Genomic DNA, 6,372 nt, shown 5'->3' with positions numbered 1-6,372 from the left:
AGAGATAGGGTTGATTTCGGACCCCTCCACCAAGGGCCACGAAATTCCCCCCTCTTCCTCCATATATACAGCCCTTAGGGCATCGTTTAGACTTTGGGTTTTGTTTAGATTAAAAGTTCGCCATGGCTGCAACTTCGCGTACTTCGTTTGTGTTCAACGACCAGACAAAGGCGTCACAGAACCCCACCTTGATCAATAAAGCTTTCATCTTATATTCGCAATATCCAGATTGCAATCTTAGTTTCTTGCTTGTTCTTCGTTTGCTCGCAGGAAACAGACCCTCGTGGTCAGGTTGATCGTGCTCCGGCGTGGTCAATAACCTCTCGGAGTTGGTTTAGCGATTGCTAAGGCGCGACGTCCTCGCACGTTCGTAGTCGGATCGTCAAAGTCGACTGCCACCAAAGCGATATCCACCATCTCATCGAAAGACGGGACACCTTTGCCTCTATCAGATTCTATAGGCGTTTTGTGAGAGATTTCAGCACCATTGTTGCACCTCTCAATGAGCTTACAAAGAAAGATGTGCCTTTTCTTTGGGGTACTGCACAGGAAGAAGCCTTCACGGTATTGAAAGATAAGTTGACACATGCTCCTTTACTCCAACTTCCTGATTTTAATAAGACTTTTGAGCTTGAATGTGATGCTAGTGGAATTGGATTAGGAGGTGTGTTATTACAAGATGGCAAACCTGTTGCATACTTTTCTGAAAAATTGAGTGGGCCTAGTCTGAATTATTCTACTTATGATAAAGAATTATATGCTCTTGTTCGGACTTTAGAAACATGGCAACATTATTTATGGCCCAAAGAATTTGTTATACATTCTGATCATGAATCTTTGAAACATATTAAAAGTCAAGCTAAACTGAATCGTAGACATGCTAAATGGGTTGAATTCATTGAGACTTTCCCTTATGTCATTAAACACAAGAAGGGAAAAGAAAATGTTATTGCTGATGCATTGTCTCGTCGCTATACTATGCTTTCACAACTTGACTTCAAAATATTTGGTTTGGAGACCATCAAAGATCAATATGTGCATGATGCTGATTTTAAAGATGTAATGCAGAATTTTAAAGAAGGAAGAATATGGAACAAGTTTGTTGTTAACGATGGATTTGTGTTTCGTGCTAACAAGCTATGCATTCCAGCTAGCTCCGTTCGTCTTTTGTTGTTGCAGGAGGCGCATGGAGGAGGATTAATGGGACACTTTGGCGTGAAGAAGACGGAGGACGTACTTGCTACACATTTCTTTTGGCCAAAGATGAGACGGGATGTTGAGCGTTTTATTGCTCGCTGCACTACATGTCAAAAAGCTAACTCACGACTCAATCCTCATGGTTTATATATGCCTTTGCCTGTACCTAGTGTTCCTTGGGAGGATATATCTATGGACTTTGTTTTAGGTTTACCTCGAACAAAGAAGGGGAGGGATAGCATATTTGTTGTCGTGGATAGATTCTCGAAAATGGCACACTTTATACCATGTCATAAAAGCGATGATGCTGTTAATGTTGCTGATTTGTTCTTTCGTGAAATTATTCGCTTGCATGGTGTGCCAAATACTATTGTTTCAGATCGTGATACTAAATTTCTAAGCCACTTTTGGAGATGTTTATGGGCTAAGTTGGGGACTAAACTGCTTTTTAGTACTACTTGTCACCCCCAAACTGATGGACAAACTGAAGTAGTCAATAGAACGTTGTCTACTATGCTTAGGGCTGTTTTGAAGAATAATAAGAAAATGTGGGAGGAATGCTTGCCTCATATTGAATTTGCTTATAATCGTTCATTGCATTCTACTACTAAGATGTGCCCTTTTGAAGTTGTGTATGGTTTCCTACCTCGTGCACCTATTGATTTGTTGCCTCTTCCATCTTCGGAGAAGGTTAATTTTGATGCTAAAGAACATGCTGAATTGATTTTAAAAATGCATGAGTTAACTAAGGAAAACATTGAGCGTATGAATGCTAAATATAAACTTGCTGGAGATAAGGGTAGAAAATATGTTGTGTTTGCACCTGGAGATCTTGTTTGGTTACATTTGCGTAAGGATAGATTTCCTGATTTGCGCAAATCAAAGCTAATGCCACGTGTTGCTGGTCCCTTTAAGGTGTTGGAGAAAGTAAATAATAATGCATATAAACTTGAGCTGCCTGCAGATTTTGGGGTTAGTCCCACTTTTAACATTGCAGATTTGAAGCCTTATTTGGGTGAGGAAGATGAGCTTCCGTCGAGGACGACTTCATTTCAAGAAGGGGAGGATGATGAGGACATCAATACCATTGTTACACCCATAGTCCCTGCTGCTACACATACTGGACCAATTACTAGAGCTCGTGCATGCCAACTAAATTACCAGGTACTTTCGTTTCTTGGTAATGATTCTAATGTTCATGAGAATATGATGCTGCCTAAATTGGATACATTTGTTTTGCTTACAAATGAAGGGCCTAGCTTGGAGAAGGATGAACATTGGAGCAAGAACAAGCATTGATGATAGAGGCAAAGGTGTCCCGTCTTTCGATGAGATGGTGGATTTCGCTTTGGTGGAAGTCGACTTTGACGATCCGACTACGAACGTGCGAGGACGTCGCGCCTTAGCAATCGCTAAACCAACTCCGAGAGGTTATTGACCACGCCGGAGCACGATCAACCTGACCACGAGGGTTTGTTTCCTGCGAGCAAACGAAGAACAAGCAAGAAACTGAGATTGCAATCTGGATATTGTGAATATAAGATGAAAGCTTTATTGATCAAGGTGGGGTTCTGTGACGCCTTTGTCTGGTCGTTGAACACAAACGAAGTACGCGAAGTTGCAGCTATGGCGAACTTTTAATCTAAACAAAACCCAAGGAAAAGCTACTAGATGGATCTACTTATATAGGAGCAAGGGGTGGCGGCCAAGGAGGTGGGAGGACGTCCCAAGGCAGCCTAAAACTAAATCTAGGTCGTACAAGGCCAATGGGCCCAAGTGGAGGTGATGTAACACCTTTGGACTTGTAGTTTGACTCGGATTCTGCTACAGCATCAGATTGTTTCGTCCACAACTCAACGCTCCGGACGAATTTGAAGGTGATTCCAATTGGGTTGGAAAGTGCACGAAATCTAGTTTCCAACAAAAAAAAATCACCCAATTCGGAGTCCGTATGAAAAACTTGTGTGCGTTTTGAATCAGGTGTGTCTGTGCAGTCCGAATCTGAATCCAGAACGTGAGAGACTTGGACTCTATCTTCTCTTGGGCCAAAAGTGACGTGAGAGAACTTTTTGGACAGCAAATAAACATCTCTTTCTTCCTTATCTTCATATGTGGATTGTACAAAGGTCCCATACACCTGCAATTAGACAAAACACAAAAGTGTGTGAAGTATTTTTGTTCTGGATAACATAAATAGATTATTGAATAGTTTGCACTAGAAATCACCAGACAAATATGCATATATGCAATATTTTTGGTCATATCCAAGGTAGTCATGTCCTCATCATCCTCCCCTTCTTGAAAATAAAGCCGTCCTCGGCGTTGCTTAATCTGAAATGTGGCTAACAAAAGAGACAAGGTGTACATGTTGTATATGTATATGTCATCCATTTTTACTTCCCTTGATTTTTGCATATATGACACATGAATAGATGAGTAACTTGCATAGTTCATAAAATCTAAAGCCAAAAAATTAGCACAAGAAGTAGAAGGCATGAAAATATTGCAACTCAGTTTGCACATATAAGTGAAGCTCTTATTCATTTCAAAAGATTGACAATGTTCATCATTAAACCATCCCAACATTGGTGAATAAATCTTACTTGCATCAAATTTACATGCTACAACATGCTTAAATAAGCAAACATGCAATAAGTCATTCTACACAGAATCATCACCAAGATTAGGGGTCATATCAAAATGATTAAACATTGGTTCTTTTGCATCAATAGTTAATTCAATGGGTGCACTCAAAATTGTTGGTATTTCAGTTGTTTGATCACATGGCAAAGTCAAATTATCAACGTAGTCCTCTAAAATAGGTGGTGTGATCAAAGTAGTGGGTAGCTCATCAGATGGTGTATTCAAATTGACAAGGCATTCATCATTCTCATGTAGAGATGGAAGATCAGTACCTTTGTCATTACCTCTTATGATCAACTCAGATGATGTAGCCACTCTCGGGGGCGATGTGTCACATGGTGGAGGTGATGTAGTCCTGACAACAACGGATGTGGTTGTCATAGTATGCCTAGTAGTTGAAGGAACAATCATATCAACTCTTGGAATGTGCACCGTGCGCTTGTTCTCCTCGTGGCCAACACGTCGTTTTATTTCCTTTTCAGCTTTGCAAGCAAGATGAAACAAATGGTCCATAGGATAACACTCTTCATGAATTAGTATCTCTTGAATATCACGGTTTAATCCTCCCCAAAATCTATCCATAAAATCATCTTCACTTTCTTCTAAAGAGGAATGCAACAAGATAGTTTGTAAATCATCATAATATTTTGTTACAGTTTCACTACCTTGTTTTAAGTGTTGCAACTTCTTAATCATGTCACGAGTATAATAAGCAGGGACGAAAGTATGTCGCATGGCAAGTTTCAAATCATCCCAAGTAGTAGGTATATAATCAGGGTGTAACCGACAATATTCACTCCACCAAACCAAAGCATAACCAGTGAAAGAACCAACCGCAACCTTAACCTTTTTATGTTCATCGAAATTATGGGAAGCAAATATATTTTTTATGTCGAACTCCCATTCAATATATAAAGCAGGTTTAAAACGGCCATTAAATGGTGGTATAGATACATTAACCTGATCATGTGCATTTGGATGTTTGTGCACCTCTCGTGACGGTTGTGGTATTTGCAAAGGTGGTGGCACGTCTCCCGCGATCGACAAAGCCCATGGATTGACTCTGGATCCTGTCATGATTAGTAGAACAAGAAACAAAACACAAAAATAATGTTCCTATAACTACTAGGATGTGGTGGTAAAACGCTCACAGTAAAGCAAATATCAATGTCTTACAAGTTCTTACCATGCAGCAGGCGGTGATCGGCAACCAGCGGTGTCAAGTAACTCCGAATATTGAGTGAAGCGATTGCCAGGGGAGCGTACGTATACATGGTGTAGAAATATGTGGAGCTAGGTTGGCTATATATGGTAGCAAAAGATTAGCAATAATCAATTCAAAGATGCAATGTTGAATAAACGCTCAACGACGGTACTGTGCTGGTCCTAGGCTAGACCGGACTAGAGACGCGAGCCTAGAACACTAATGAGGTCACGGCGTAGCACAACTAGCATCAATGAAGGATACTAAGTAGCTCTTGACAGCAAGATATAAGTGAAGATCACAACGGCAGTGAAGATAATGATGAAAAACAACTGCCAAGCAGGATATACAACAACTCTCTCTCCAACTTTCCTCTTGAAAAGTTTGAGACAATTTTCTGATAAATTCTTTCAAAGAATGCTACTAACTCAAGCTTTCCAATGCAAAAAGAATCACTCAATTCCGAGTTGATATGAGGAGTCAAAGAATTCTAAAACTGGCCTGAAAAATTGGAACAAGTTGTGTTCACGAACTTCGGAGGGCAAAAAGACCTATTTAGAAGCCGATTTTGAGGTATCAAATATTGAACTAGCTTCTGCAACTATTTAGATGCGGCTCGTCGCTATCTTCAATTTGAGTACTCACGGAGCCAAAACTGACTTCGTATGAGGAAGATACACCTGATTTACTGAACAGTGCGCAAAACAGATTCCAATCCGAATTCAGGTACGAGAATGATTCTAGATAGATCCAATTTTTTTTCTCTCCTTTTTTTTCTCACGCTTTTTTTTCTTTTTCTTCTCTCTTTTTCTTTTTTTCTTTCCTTTTTTCTCTTTTTTTTCTCTCTCTTTTTTTTCTCCCTCTTTCCAAGACAAACTAGATAAGATGCAGATTGGATCAGGCGAAGATGTGAATGACCTCAACTATGATTATGACAATGAACAGTGCGTAGCACATGGTGTCCCGTCTTTCGGTGAGATGGTGGATTTCGCTTTGGTGGAAGTCGACTTTGACGATCCGACTACGAACGTGCGAGGACGTCGCGCCTTAGCAATCGCTAAACCAACTCCGAGAGGTTATTGACCACGCCGGAGCACGATCAACCTGACCACGAGGGTCTGTTTCCTGCGAGCAAACGAAGAACAAGCAAGAAACTGAGATTGCAATCTGGATATTGCGAATATAAGATGAAAGCTTTATTGATCAAGGTGGGGTTCTGTGACGCCTTTGTCTGGTCGTTGAACACAAACGAAGTACGCGAAGTTGCAGCTATGGCGAACTTTTAATCTAAACAAAACCCAAGGAAAAGCTACTAGATGGATCTACTT

This window comes from Triticum aestivum, chromosome 2A, assembly GCF_018294505.1.
Source record: "Triticum aestivum cultivar Chinese Spring chromosome 2A, IWGSC CS RefSeq v2.1, whole genome shotgun sequence".
NCBI classification, from domain to species: Eukaryota; Viridiplantae; Streptophyta; class Magnoliopsida; order Poales; family Poaceae; genus Triticum; species Triticum aestivum.
The sequence above is the reverse complement of the archived record's forward strand: the minus strand, read 5'-3'. Positions refer to the sequence as shown.